General features: G+C 43.7%; 1 long non-coding RNA gene across 1 annotated transcript; it reads right to left on the reverse strand.

The window, feature by feature from the left end:
- Nucleotides 1-201: 201 nt before the first annotated feature.
- LOC138296839 (uncharacterized) lies at nucleotides 202-14,186 on the reverse strand. Its single transcript, XR_011203909.1, has 3 exons — nucleotides 14,101-14,186; nucleotides 13,372-13,421; nucleotides 202-430 (listed from the first exon to the last, which is right to left on the reverse strand). It is a non-coding gene; the product is annotated as an uncharacterized lncRNA (long non-coding RNA).
- Nucleotides 14,187-16,271: the final 2,085 nt, after the last annotated feature.

The raw sequence follows: 16,271 nt of genomic DNA on the forward strand, positions 1-16,271 counted from the left end.
ACAATAAAACTCCCCAAGGGGAAAAAACAATCACCACACAAACTCAGATAATCAATCTCTCAAATGATCAATCTCAAAATAAAGCAATCTAATAATAATAATTTAATAATACAATTCCATATGATTAAAAACCCAATATGACGACAATCACAATACAAAAAAAGTTAATAAAAAGGTCACATATAAACAATAAAATCCAACATGTGGGAGACAGAAGAAGACATCTACTATAGTCTATTGTAAGTAAACTGTCCCAGTTTTGGTAGATACAGGCCAATCAATTTCTGTCACCAATCCCTGTTCGATTCAGGCCTGCTCCTATAGGTCCAGTAATGTCATGTAGCGTCATCGCGTTTCGGTGGTCTTTCAGGTCCTTTCACCACCTTCTTCAGGACTAACAAATGTGCTCCCAACAATTATTAAACCAAACCTAAATAAACAAATAGAAAAGCAAACTTAAATATGTCCAAAAACTTAACATCACCCTTCAAAATAACCCCCCATTTTACCAAATACCCCAAATATTATTAAAATAACCAACATTTAAAAATAAACCTAGATTCCTTTATAAAGACCATCACCAGGAAAGATTTCATTATCAACTTTCATAAACACTCTTAGAGGGGAAAATGTATAAATAAATATCCAATTTCCCAAACACTCACCTCCATAAAAAGCAAATCAAACCATCAAAACCAATCCAAATGTTAATCTGTATACTTTCCTTTAGAAAGAGATTTATATATACTCACGAAGATGCTGGGGAAGAAAGCAAATCAACAAGAGGAAGTCACTCAACTGGTGCACTCAAATGCAACGGGCGATGCCACCAGAATATCCAACGAAGCTGAAGCAGTTACATGCACCTTCTTGGAGGCCCTCTTTGGAGCACTAAGCGTGGATATCGCAACACTTAAACAGAACCTTACAAAGGATATCAAGGGCCTTCACTTCTGTAGACAAAAATAAATCATTGTGGCAGCAGCACATGACCACAACCACATTGACTTTGAGGGTAACAAGATCTGACTGTACCAAGACCTCTCGCCCATAACACTACAGCGACGCTGCCAGCTACGACCAGCGACAGAATTTTTACAAAAGCTAGAGGTGCGCTACAGCTGAGGCCACCCTTTCTGTCTCACATTCATATGGTAAGCTGAGACACACAGCGTGCGCACTCTGGAAGAGGCACAGGCAGTGCTACCCCTAACCAAGAATCAGAATGATGAGGAACTACACCAACCGCAATTAAGTACATCATGTTCATCGGCGCCCTTCTGAAGCCCAGTGAGAAGGAAGAAGGGAAAGACGGCTGGGCTGACTGCCATGGAGAGTCGTAGTGAAAGGGCAGCCCTACTCTGCCAGTTGAATTCCCGGGAGCAAGCATGCGACCTGGATAATGACTCAGAGATAACTGCTTGGCACTGAACTCGCACTAGACTCCAACAATGGCACACCCTACTGCCTATCAGGCACTATACAAAGTTGGACCAGAGAGGCCCGTCTCCAGTTTTTGAGGAAGACATGAGCCGATGGTGGTGCCTCTGACCCCATCCAGGGGAACCCCATTTTGACTGAGATGCTTCGCCGTGGACCCCATCTTGTTGGTTCAAAGCAGCACTGCCAAAGGCCACGTTGGTTCTCTTTCCTGTTTCTATGTTTGACACTCTATGTTATCTTTTTCTGCTCTTTTTCTTACCTACTATGCAATATGAGACCTAATTGGTATGTTATAGCTCAACATGGAAAGCTAGTTGGTTACTCCCAAGCTGCCAGGGACACACCTCACAGATATGCACTTGTGCACTGATCCCATAATGATACGCATTATTAGTTATATTATGCGGGGGCTCAACGTGCCAGCAAAGCGTTTAGCATTTCTATCTTCAATCCGAGACTCTGGGTGTGATATATGTCTGGTACAGGAAGCACACCTGGTGCAAGCAGATTGGAAGGGTTTATGATCCAAGTGGTTTGGTAGACAATATTTTTCATCTGGTACAGGGAAAAAGGCTGGAGAGGCTATTCTGTGGGCTACCCACTTTCAGGGTAACGTGATCGAGACTCAGGCCGATATTCCTGGTAGGTTATCGTCACTCTGTATCACATTACATTTGCACAGTTTTACTTTAGCTACACTTTATGCACCTAATGACCATCAGGAGGCTTTTATATTAGAGGCCTTGGATAGAGTGATGGTCACTGCAGATAAGGATGTGCTAATTAGAGGGGACTTTAACTTAGTGCCTGGCACAAGTTTGGATTGGTAAGCACAGCGGGTGGGACAGACGGGGGCATTCTTCAGGCAGAGTCTGGGGACGTTAGCGGATTATGGGATAACAAATGTTTGGCAGCATCATCACCCCACAGAGAGAGATTACACTTTCTACTCGGCAGCCCACCAGATATCTGAGCGAATCTCTATCTAGCTACACCGTATTTTTTGCAATATGTCACTCAGGTAGCTATAGGTACAGCGTCAATCTCGGACCATACCTCACTCCATATGACTATATCGTCTCCTGGCCCAACCTCCCAGCAGCGCACTTGGCATCTCAACATCCGGCTTCCTACAAGTGAAACACACATCACAGAACTGTCAGGCGCCATCACTGAATATTTGGAACACAATGACTGCCCTGATACACCCATAGCAGTGCTTTGGGACGTGTTGAAATCAGTCCTTCGCAGCCGATTGATTGCATTGACGACCCGTCTTAACAGAGACCGGAGGGATAAAAGGACTGCACTTGAGAGATAGGTAAAAGGGCTAGAAGTGGAACACAAATGGACGGGATCTCATAAAATACACTGACAATTAAACATAGCTCGTAAACAACTATGGGCACTGGACGTGGATAGAGCAATGTATGCTCTGGTCCGCACTAAACAAAAGTATTATGCGTGGAGTAATAAAGCTGGCCGCCTCCTGGTGCACCACCTACGGGCCCAAACAGCACGACAGAGGGTGGAGACACTGGAGGGACAGCAAGGAGAATGCATTGACCACGATTAACAAATAATCCAAGCCTTTGAGCGACTCTATGCCCAGCTTTACACAGCTGACTCCTTACTAGAAGGGGACTATATATCCTACTTAGAACACGTACCATTAGAGGGACTGCCCACCATAGATGCTCTGCAGTTGGATCAGGACATAAGGTTGGATGAAGTACTTTTCGAGATCTTCCGCTTACAACCTAGTAAGGCCCCAGGGCGGGATGGCTACCACTCAGAATTTTATCAATTATTTGCTAACCAATTGCCCCAGTCCTCACACTTCTATATAATTCCTTTAGCGACACGGGCTCCCTCACAGACTCCATGAAGCTCGCCACGATCACGGTCCTTCCCAAGCCAGGTAAGGATCCATTGCACTGCTCCCCATATAGACCAATTTAGTTAATCAATGTAGATGCCAAGATATTCACCTCTATCCTGGCGAATCAGTTGGCCCCTTATATGCAAGACATTGGAGACCATGATCAAGCCAGATTCATTCCTGAATGTAATTGCAGCGACAACACAAGATGCATATGCCATCTGCTAGATAAAACTCAGCGATCTCGAATACCGGCACTTATGTTCTCAATAGATGTAGAAAAGGCATTTGAGCGGGTGCACTGGCCCTACTTGTTTGCAGTGTTGTGGAAGGTGGGCTGAGATAGGCGGGTTCATTGATTGGATACAGTGCAGTTATAATGGGCCTAAAGCAATGGTTGGGATCAATGGACTAATGTCATCCCCCTTTCAGGTGACTAGGGCCACTCGGCAGGGATGCCCATTGTCCCCACTACTATTTGCAGTACAGATGGAGCCCATGGCAGAGCGAATTAGACAAAACCCCCTAATAGCGGGCATCCCCATGAGGGAGAATGAGAACATAAACTAGCACTATATGCAGATGACATTATGGTGACTCTGTCCCATTTGAGAAATGGCTCCAAACTAGAGCTCTGACAAATGCATCCTTTCCGATATTTACGCTTTCATTAACAATATACAACACTCATCAATATCATCAGCACAGCGCCGATGGGAGAAGGAATGTGAGCGCTCTTTTACCTCTAGGGAGTGGTCAAATATCCTTAAAAGGGCTGTCTCGCAGCCCAAAGAACAGCGGGTAAGGAGACCCTACTAAAAGTAGTGCATTATTGGTATTACACGCTGGCAAGTGCCCTGATGGAGGAGGGATGGGGATGCACACAAGAAGGGACACTGATCAACCTCCTTTGAAGGTGCCCAAAACTCCACTGCCACTGGTCTGAGGTTCTGGATGCTCTTGATAGGATGTACATCATAATGATACCAAGATTCCCGAGTTATATTCTTCTGGGCCTCCTGGATGTCTTAAACTGGCCATATGTGCAGCTAAACAGGTGTTGTTAGCACAATGGGATACGGACACCATACCTACTCACTTAGTTTGGCTCCACAGACTCTGGGACCTATTAAGCATGGAGAAACAGACAACCACAGCTGAACAAAGACTGCCCCAATTTGATAAAACATGGGGGCCCTGCTTGTCATACCTCTCACAAGAATTACTTACGGGTACTCCGCCTCACACCCACAGACCCAGTACTGGCTTAGCTTTACATATTACAGACGAGAACCCTGGCTAGCCACATAGTGCGATACACACATCAGCCACAAGGCTGTAGACACCTACTCAGCAACATAGACACTCCTTCTTCTTTATTTCTCTGTTTCTAACTAATTTTAAATCTTCCTTTATTGTTCCTCACTGGCCTGAGGTTGTGGGTGAGTGCTTTGTACTGTACTACAAATTTTGGTAAAATCAATAAAAAGATGTAACCCTAAAATCTGACAATGTACCCAACTTTTTGAATCTTGAGATACCAGATGGTAAAACTGTAGTACTGACAAAGGATGATAACACAGTGACTATTCCTGAAAATCTGAATGTATCTGAACTCAGACCATGTTATCAAGAAGAAGCTGATACCTAAATACTATTACATGGAAAACATGCTAGTGAAAGTGGCCAGAAGTATATAACTATATGTATTGTTGATTACAATGTAGAAGATATTACTCTTTAAGCATTTAGCAGCTTAAATCTTTCGAATTTGTGGATTGATGTTGGTATTGGGAAACATCAAAGGCTACTGCCTATCCATGAGTATGATAATAAACTTGACATAAGTGTTTGTGAATTTACAGGATGCAACAGTGTATCCCCATTAGCAGGTCGTGGCAAGAAAACAGGTTTGGAAACATGGCAAAATGTTCAGGCTGTCACGGAAACATTTATTGTCCTCTCTAATTGCCCACCAGATATTTCAAATAACAGTTTCAGTCAGTTTCCACAATGTGTAATTAGATTATGAAACAAGAACATTAAAACAGATTCTGTTAACTAATTATTGAAGAATGATGGGGACCAAACTTAGGGCCATATGTACCAACACATTTTCCCATTGACACAGAATGGGAAAAACCCTTTGCTACATCTGGCCCTTAATCGCTCTCTAGAAAATGTGCTACCAAGTAAAGCTGCTCTTCTGCAGCACAGCAAAAGAGCTATTTTCCAAGCGGGTTATGTGTGATCTCAGTGGTGGAATGTGTACCCTGATATACCTGATCCAGCTCAATGGGGATGGCAGAGGGAAGATTCTGGATATGAACTCTGTGGTCACTTTTGCCTGATGCTTCAAAGTACTGCAAGGAACGTGTTAAGTGTGAATGTAAAACATTGTGTACCCATGCTTGTAAATGTAAACAAATGTCTCTTCCATGTACTAGTCTCTGTGTTTGTGATGGACAATGAAATCAGGAGGACATGTTTTAGATGACTGACCACATTCTAACCTTTAAAAAACTGTTGACTAAAATAACAATAAACATTAATAACAATATCATTTGTATCTTCATTCTTTTTCAATAAAAAATATTTTAATATTTAAATGTTACAAAATCTGTTTTATATGTAATAAATATATAGCAAAAATATGCTGGGTGTCATTTAGGATTTTGTAATAGACTTTTGGTGTACCCTCTATATGTGGCCCAAATAGCCCTAAAAAAGTAACAACATAAACTAGACATTTTTTGATGAACCTTGATTTTTGTTGGAAATTTCTATCTTTAGCCCTTCAAACGTTAAGGGGGTGAGGACGTTATGTGGAACACCCTGTATATCTACCATGTAGCTACATACTTATCATAGTGTAGAATGAGTCAATAAAATTGCAACATTTTTTAAATCCTTGGCTAAAACACCATTACAACTATGTGCTGGAAGACTAATATTACATTTATGATAATCTACTGGCACTTGCAGCAGCCATTTTGTATTATGACATCACACGCCTAAAATGGGGGTCAGATTTTTGGGGTCTTTATCAAACATCAATGTTCCTATGACTGCCGAACACTGTGCCAAGTGCCATATTATTACAACATTTTGCACGATTTTGTTGGTTTTTGACTTTAAGTTACCTCACCAGAGCCCATCATGGAACATGACCACGTAAAGAGCAAAACGTTTCAAACTTTTGGTAAGATTCCGTTTTTCCTTGAAAGAGGACACATTTTCAAACTTTTGGAAAGTATCCGTTTTTCTAGGGTTTAATTTCTAACTTTCATCCTAGATTTATCACTACGGGCATTTGTATACAGATTATTTTATGTTGATAATAATTACAGAAAGACAGCAAATTAAGGTTGAACTGCACGTGGAAGCTGCAATAGGACGCGCCAAGCAGTACACGCCGTGCTAAGAGCAAAAAGCGGTGAAGATCGCCCTCTGGTGGCTGATGGTCTGTATTGCTCTAGCAGTTCTTGCTTATTGACAGATGTGCAGTGTAGACTTCAAACTTACTTCTAGTGCTTAAATGGTCTCTGGAGATGAGAAGCAGGTTACGTATCCAGAGAGAACTCTAGTGATCAAATATTGTGAAACGTGTTCTCCGGCTTTCTCTCAGGTAATAACATTTAAAATCGGGTGTCTGCAAAATGACACTAACTGGAGAAGCATAAAGGGCGCCTCGCTAGATTTCTAGTTAGCAGGCTCCAGATGTCCGACGCACCTCTGCAGCAAGTGCATGAACACACTGACCTATCGTGTAAATCAAAGTTTAGAAAGGGGCTGCTCTCGGAGTGGGCCACGAGGAAGCCTCGACACAAACTGAAAACGGACCCCAAGACGTGGTCGTGCGGGGCTCTCTCTTTCGGCTCTCGATAGTCGTTTGTTTTACAGGAAAAAACACACAAGCCATGAGCCAGTGCTAAAAACAGGCTGGACGACTGCAGAAGCAGTCAACCATACAGAACAAAATCGCCAAAGAGCAGGCCCCCTAGATACGGTGACCAGATTTTGAGAAGCAAAAACCGGGACAAGTGAGACATAAAAGAAGGACTAAAGACTTGACTCTCTCACTTTTATACCTGGACAGTCACGTTTTTTTTGCATAGCTTTGTGAATGCGTGCCTATACCTGTGTGTGTACACACACACATTTATACACACACACACACATTTACAAGACTACATATATAAAATTAGCCATGGTTTGACCTCCCACACTGCGCCTCCAACTCGTCCCCCCCCCAACATATCTCTGCTTCCCACTCCTCTCTCTGCTGGGAGCAGACAGGGGACTGTGTTGCCTGACAGTAACAGATAAATTACTTTAATTATTTCATACTTTGTAGGCCTCTTTAACTTATGTTTCCCTAGATGATCTGACCTTTGTCCCAAAAAACTGGACATTTATTTAATAATCTGACCCTTGTTCCAAAAACCGGACATTTATTTGAAATTAAGAGAAGCGTCGGGACATCGGGACAGTCCTCTAAAAACCGGGACTGTCTGGGGAAATCCGGGACGTCTGGTCACCCTAGATGCACAATACTCAAGAATATATTGAACTGAACAATCTTCTCACATCTCACGAAGTTGCCCTTCTGTCCACAGTGGGGTCACTTCCCCGTGCCCCAGCCCCCCGTCACAGGCCCTTGATGCATCCACAGCGTCAGTATCTCTCCGCAAGTGGAGCCTCTTACCGCAGCCACCCTGCTTCCATCTGCCCCAGCCCCTCTACCTCGCTATAGCGACCCTCTTTCCACAGCACAGCCATTTCCCCAAAGCCTTAAAGCTCGAGCTTGTCTCCAGAGCCACCTCGTTTTTTGCCACAGCCCTGTTGTCTTTTCATAGCTCCAGCATCTATCATCCGCCCCAATGTAGCCCCCCCCAGGCCTCGTGCTCACACCACTCCATCGCTGTGCAGCCCCATCATTGCCCCCCAGTTCCAGTCCCTCTCCGAAGCACCCTCGTGATCCCTGACCCTGCATCTTACCAGTCAGATAATGTGACTACAGCCCGGCACCTGTCACCGTCACACAACGAGACCCTTTGTCTCTTTAAAACCCCAACTCGCCACTGCCCCCACACCTCCCCATCCCGATGACTTGAACGCAGAACCTCCCTCCCTCCGCAGGCTCACCGGGTCTCCACTTTCACATCACTTTCCCGCGGCTCAGATCTCTCAGGACATCATTCTTGTCTTTGCCCCAGCACCTTCTGTAGAGAGCCCGAGCAGCTTTAGTTTCAAATTCTTGCATCTTTTCATGTTCCCAACCCACAATGCTTTCAAGCACTCTTCTTTCCCCATTAGGGTGCTGGTGGATGTGAACAGTAGGCCGACGTTACCCATTCATTCTCTGATGCAGCAGAATATTTTAAGGGAACACTGAAGCCAAAAACCGATAAACGGGCCAGATCCGCAGAACCAGTAAACTCTCCACCGTGGGCAGGCATCTCAGAGTGATGACAGGCCACAGGCTTGTGGTATTTGATCCTGGGAGCTCCAGACAGGTGCACAGAACCCAACCATCAGGGGGTAACCCAGGACCTGTTTCACTTTACTGCAGTGACTCTTAACCCTTTGTCTTCTGCAGACCCCGTGGAAGCCAGGGACCCCCGAGCCAACACAACAAATATATAAACAGGCATACGACTCTGCATATGAACTCAGCACATCTACTCCCCTCTGCGACTCCTCCAAGTTTAATTTGAGAGCAGCTACACACTGATGCAATCCACAGGTCGTTCACACAAATCAATAGGTAATGATGTGAAACCAGGGCTCTCGGTAGAAGTGGTGGGACGGAAGCAGTAACTGGACAGACACAGGGCAGCAATCAAGCTTAGCATGCACACGGCTGGAGACAGCGCAGGGTCTTTGTGTCAATCGGTGACACAGAAAGGGATTCGATCAAAGCTAGAAGACCAGGTGCTCGTTATGCCAGAGCCCAGGCTGCCTAGGGAAGTGGTACCCTGCCTGTGGGAGTATGTCAGCTCAGCTCACACGCGCAGGCATGCCTGTCCCAATACAAGAAGGAGCTGTGCTCCAGTCTGTGAGTGCCTGCCCATGTAAAGTAGAGCGTGCGGCCCGGAGGGGGCTTTTCGGCAGTCACATGCACAAATTATGAGCACTAATAACACTGGCTGTCTAAAAGTACAGATGCTAATGAATTTCTAGAAAACCACAAGCAGTTCAACAATTGATTTTAGCCAGAGGCCGATTGTTAGTTCAGGTAGCAGTGTGTTTGAATGCAAACAATGGCTGTACTTTCACACCTACTCTGAACCGAACTAAGGGCCAGATGTAGCAAAGGATTTGCGCCTCGCAAACGGCGAAAATCGCCGTTTGCGAGGCGCAAATGCCTCTTTGCTATGCAGAAATGCATATTGCGAGTCAGGACCGACTCGCAATCTGCATTTCAGAATCGCAAATAGGAAGGGGTGTTCCCTTCCTATTTGCGAGTCTGAGTGGTATGCAATACCATTTGCGACCGCATATGCGGTCGCAAATGGTGTCGCAGTTACCATCCACTTCAAGTGGATGGTAACCCACTCGCAATTTGGAAGGGGTCCCCATGGGACCCCTTCCACTTTGTGAATGGACCCCAAAATATTTTTTCAGGGCAGGGAGTGGTCCAAGGGACCACTCCCTGCCCTGAAAAAATACCGAAACTAAAGGTTTCGGTTTTTTTTTTAAGTGCAGCTCGTTTTCCTTTAAGGAAAACGGGCTACACTTTAAAAAAAAAAAAAACTGCTTTATTTAAAGCAGTCACGAACATGGAGGTCTGCTGACGACAGCAGGCCTCCATGTTTGCGAGTGCCTATACTCGCTATGGGGCCGCAATTTGCGACCCACCTCATGAATATTGATGAGGTGGGTCATTGCGACCCCATAGCGAGTTGCAGTTGGTGTCTGAGACACCGTACTGCATACCAATTTGCGAGTTGCAAATTGCGAGTCGCATTGACTCGCACTTTGCAACTCGCAAATTTTTTTTTTGCTACATCTGGCCCTAAGGGCCAGATGTAGCAAAGGGTTTGCGCCTCGCAAACGGCGAAAAACGCCGTTTGCGAGGCGCAAAAGCCTCTCTGCTATGCAGAAATGCATTTTGCGAGTCGGATCCGACTCGCAAAATGCATTTCCGACTCGCAAATAGGAAGGGGTGTTCCCTTCCTATTTGCGACTCACAATGCTATGCAATTTCATTCGCTGTTACCATCCACTTGAAGTGGATGGTAACCCATTCGCAAACGGGAAGGGGTCCCCATGGGACCCCTTCCCCTTTGTGAATGATCACAAAAACTATTTTTCAGAGCAGGTAGTGGTCCTATGGACCACTGCCTGCTCTGAAAAATACCGAAACAAAAGGTTTTTTTTTTTTTTCTAAGTGCAGCTCGTTTTCCTTTAAGGAAAACGGGCTGCAGATAGAAAAAAAAAAACTGCTTTATTAAAAAGCAGTCACGGACATGGTGGTCTGCTGTCTCCAGCAGGCCACCATCCCCGTGAGTGCCCTGAGTCGCTATGGGGTCGCAAACTGCGACCCACCTCATTAATATTTATGAGGTGGGTCTTTGCGACCCCATTGCGAGTTGCAGTCGGTGTCTGAGATACCTTTCTGCATAGCAAATTGCGACTTGCAATTTGCGAGTCGCACGGACTCGCAAATTGCAAGTCGCAATTTGCTTTTTTCCTACATCTGGCCCTAAGTGATCAAGCCAGTCTAAGAAGATTTTTAGAAATAGTTATGATTAATTTTTTTAACAAATCCTTATTGATTGCATTCATTTCTATATCAAATAAATTGGGGAGGCAATAGAAAAACCTCAAGAAAGTATTACTGTTATTTGATAAAGCTGTTGTCCTTGTAGGAGGACAGGTATTTGAATCAGTTTGATACGACCAACTGCAGACCGACCTGCCTTGTGCCATTTCACATTTGACATTCTAAACATCTACATGCTGAAAGCTGAAGGGCCCAAGGCTGTCTGGGAACCATCCAGGCCTTAACAAAGAGCTAGAATAGAATACTAACATTTGTTTCAGATAGCAGGCTTTTGCTTGCCCATCTGCTGACTAGTGAAATCCAGTCCAGTTTCCACCATACCCACAGCAAATAAGCATAAAAAAACTGGCTGGTTATTTGTAAATTTCTTGGTCAGTCTGATGACATGGATGGATTTTACTATTCAGTTTGCTGATGAATACTACCTCATCACAAAATAAATGCATGTAACAAAGGAAAATTGGAACCGAGCTCCGGAGTTCATATGGCTTACAACCTCAATTTCATCTAATGTTTGCTTTACATACAATATTCACAATGAATATATTCACTTCTTTCAACCCCATAATATTCACAATACAAGTAAAATACTCTTTATAAACACACATCATAGTCATCATGTTCACATTTAAAATTCTACAGCAAGCTACATATTTAAAATGGTAATTGATCTATTCATACTACTAAAACTAATGAATTTTAATTATTTTACATATGACAAGAATTTCTCCACTCAAATGCACCATAAATGTCTTCTACTTAAAAATAGAAAGTGTATGTCTTATTCACCTGAAAAACTGTTCTATTGATGGAAAAAGGGCCAGATCCTGTACCTGTAAGATAGCTATGATCTGGAATTCCAGATCTAATGAATGAAAGGTCATTATGGGCCTTATTATGACTTCGGCGGAGGGGATTACTCCATCCTAAAGGTGACGGATATCCCGCCCGCAGAATGACGAGTCCATTATATCCTATGGAACTCGTAATACGAGGGGCGGGATATCAGTCACATTTGGGATGGAGTAATCCCCTCCCCTGAAGTTGTAACCAGGCCCTATGTGTTGTCTTGTTATGTCCAGGGCACTGTGGGTAGTACCAGAGACAGTTCAAATTCTCAGAATAATGTGAAAAATATTTTCAATTTCTGTTGGGGAAAACGTGTGTGTGTAAGATCTTGTGTTGTAATTGTGCTCTTACCCCCAAGAGCACACAATTGCTTGCTACATTTGGTCATGGTGAAAAAAAGACATGGACCGCTCGGTAAATGAGTAATGAAAGATGGGTAGAATCTCCTGATAGATGCTGCTATGACCCTCCCTCTTTTGACCAGGTAATAATTGCCTTCCTTTTTGAAGCTGCTGCAGGTTTTCACAATAATTTGAAATCCAGGCAGAGACAGAGAGTGCAAAAAAAGTTGAGGTTTAAAATAAATGCCTAGAAAGCACTGCAAACGTTTAGTGGGACATCCTTGCCTTGAGCAAAGTACACAGTCCCTGCAACTTCCTGAAGCACAAAAGTCGTGCACTTTGCACAAACGTTGTGCACTTTGCTCAGCTATATTTTGCATACATGTGTTTGATGTGGTTATGTTACACAGGCCATAACCCAAATCTGTTCACGTGCTGATATGTCCTGGGTCTTGGGGAGTGAGTTGGTCTGTCTACCCAAAACATGATGATGACGGAAGAAGAAAGACTCACTTAAAAACCAGGCAGAGAGGGTCAGACTACCTGGAAAAAGGAATGAATCAGGAGAAAATACTTAAAGGAGGCAATCGTCAAAGCCAAGATTAGAAGGATTAGCCATGTCCTCAAATTCTGCTTTTCTAGAATTGATCATGGTTTCATTGGCAAATTGATGAAGTTTCTAAATGAAGCCTATCAACGCTGATTAATTACAGGATTTAAATGATTTTACTCAGTTCAGTTCATGACCGGTCGTCTGTTTTAGCATCGATTTTTAAGTCTGTATTGTGCTTTTGTATTGTTAAGTAAAAACCTGAAAAACAAATAAGGGTGGAAAAGTTTGTTTAACAAATATACACATTACTCAAAAACACAAAATGTTTTTTCAATAATCCTCCGTTAGCACGTCCCATAAGTAGAGATCTTCATCAACGTGCACAAAGAAAAAGTTTGCAAAAAACATACAAAATCTACAATAACTGAATAAACCAACTTCCAATAGACTCTCCCTACAATAAAGGTACCCTTATGACTGCATGCAAGTAAAAAAAAAAAAAGGTTCCTACGTGACTGAAGCAGCAGTAAACGTCCATCCTTGACCGCTTCACTCCACCACCTAAAGAAAGAAGAGGAAAAACAATGAATACTTAAAAAATATAACAGCTGTAAAAACTGAAAAAAAATAATTAATAGGGTGGGCGGTGAACCCTGTGCTCCGCTTAGAACACTGAGTTCCGAAAAACTCCATGGAGCGGAGTTTTTTTCCCTCATTTGCGCTCGCCAATGTTAAGATGGCGAGAGTGCGAGGAAAATCTTACTCAGACCACCTCTCAGCGAGATTTCTCAAAGAGGTTGGTCGCGGATGGTCGCTACTGCTTTCGTTGAGAAACCTTCTGTTCGCGTTGCGGAAGGTGCCACTCGACTAGAAAATCTACTCGAGTGGCAAAAAATCACGCAGATTATTCAGCGTGGGACAAACACCCGGCGCTAAAAATCAGCGTGATCGGCGTGACCTTATGCACTCCGCTGCTTTCGGAACTCAGCGTAGACAGTGGAGTTTTTTGGTTACTTAGGGGAGTTCTGCATAGCTGAACTCTACAAACTCCGCCTAGACCTAATAAGTATACCCTACAAAATAATAGAATACTATGGGCAGCGGCAGCATTCTACCTGGGGTTAAAGGAGGAATTGAAGGATGCTTTAGCTTTGATTATGAACTGGCCTGTTAACACGGCCGCAATAATTGACTTAACTTTACAAACTGATGTGGAACAAAGAAAATTGCAAACACTCACGGAGACCAGAGTAGGGAATGTGTATATGGGAATCTTCAAACCGGACACAAACGTATGCAGTTATGCAGAACGAAAAAGACTCATCTAAAGAGAAGAAAATAAAAGAAGTTAGAAGGGCCTGTGTATATATTGTGGGGAACCAAGACGTTACATTAAAACATTGTCATGAAGGGAGAAAGCTCACCCTTAGAGGGATGCTAGAGATCAGGCTTATGCATGTGCAGTTCGTCTGCACATAGGAAGGCACATTTCAACATGGTAGTGTTTCTCTCGTCTTACAGAGAACCATACACCTATATATGGTGATCAACTCTGATGCATCCAGATGCTTTATGCACACTTGAGGAAATTCAATGGCACACTTTTACTTCAGGCGCAGTGTGCAAGGAGACAACCTATGAGTATGGCAACTAGTTTCGGCCATGTTGAAGAAATCATTGTTGGGTCGAGCCAGCAGGCACCACATGCACTGACGCTACGGCGACGATCTTTTGCATCAAAAAAATAAAATCGCTCAAAAGGGGCTTTTAGCCCTTATTTACCATTCGTTGGCATAATCATCACTCTTCTTTGCTTCCTTCTAATTCGGCAGCACTGCAATGCCAACACTTCCTGGCCTTCACCAAGAGCAACAGATTTATTTAACTTAATTGGTGTCCGTCCGCTATGATTACACAGCACCAACTTGATAAGCTGTTAGGACACTTTACATGAACTAAACAACTTACAACTTGTAAAGTTGTTTAGTCCAGTGTTCCTTTAAAATAATTTGTGTTTTCATTGAAATAAAATTTGTGCTTTATTACTGTTCCAATACAATACTCTCTGCTGCTTTCACATTTTTTTATTTTAAGTGGCCTTACATGACCAGCCGTTACTTCATACAAGTTTGCATTCATTGTTTTTAAAGCCAGCCAGGAGATTAAGTGATTTGCCCAGAATCACAGGCTTTTATTGAGGCGACGCTGAGACTCAAGCCGTGTCAGATCCTTCTCCTATTCCACCTACTCCATCACTCAAGTTGGGCATAAAAAGCAGAGGCTTTCTCTGTGATATTTCCAACAGCACAGCATCCAGAGGGTTGGCTGTGGGTCACAATAAACAAAGCTGGGACTCGGGGTTGGTGAAACCAGCGCACAAGCAACGTCAAAGAGGGCGCGCCAAGAAGGTAGAAGCTGAAGCGTAATTTAAAATACACAACGCACAGCATGCATTGCTCATCAGTAGGTTGCGAAGACTGAAGCTAAAATTGCTTTTCCGCACCCCCTTTAAGAGAACAGTCTTGTGCGTGTTCTAACACATTGGTGCACTGCCTATCCCATTGTGCTTGCCTAATAGTTCATTGTGGAAGCACTGTCGACTTCTTATGCAACTCCCAATCAATAATTTTGCCTTCCTCATGCTCATCAGTAGATGAAGAAGGATCATCCCTAAGAGGACAGCAATGTTAGATATTGGGGCCGTTCTTGGTGTAATCGGAGGGGGAAGGTGCTCCTGAGTTGTTTGTTGTTGAGGAGGTGGAGCCGGCACCTGGTCTGTAACTGGTTGGGGAGGCACATCTTGGTACCTAGTTTGGTAATCCTTCAACATCTTTCGCAAATCTTGCAGTAATGTTACAGGTACTTGAGACACCTGAGGTTGCTCATGTAATCTATAACACTGAGAAGGGGAGGGTTTACTAGCAAATCTTAGTTCTTGGTAGTACCCACCACCATATTGGTCATCATCATCATCCTTGTCCAAAACTTGGCATTTTACCTGTAGTTGTGAAGGACTATACGCTGTCCCAAATGGACTCTCATAGTCAGAATTGTCTATATCCAAAAGGTGGGTAGGTGGAAAGGGAGAAACCTTGCTGGGAGAGGTATGCTCCAGTCTAATTGTCTTTTTGGATATCTTGTTAACCATTGATGGTGTCGTCGACAATGCCATCGATAAGGGTTTTAGATTTGTAAGTGGTGGCAGTTTTGTGACTGAATCTGTAGTCGACAAGGACTTCGTCTGTACCGTCAACGGTGGGATCGTCAACAGTAAGGATGTCAACAGTTGAGTCGTCCACTGTGGAACCATCATCGATGGCGATGTTGGCGACAGCGGAGTCCTCTTCTTCGATGGAATTGTTGTCAGCAGTAATGCTTGCAGCATAGCAGGGTTCGTTGTCGCTGATATCA

Source organism: Pleurodeles waltl, chromosome 5, assembly GCF_031143425.1.
Source record: "Pleurodeles waltl isolate 20211129_DDA chromosome 5, aPleWal1.hap1.20221129, whole genome shotgun sequence".
Taxonomy (NCBI): domain Eukaryota; kingdom Metazoa; phylum Chordata; class Amphibia; order Caudata; family Salamandridae; genus Pleurodeles; species Pleurodeles waltl.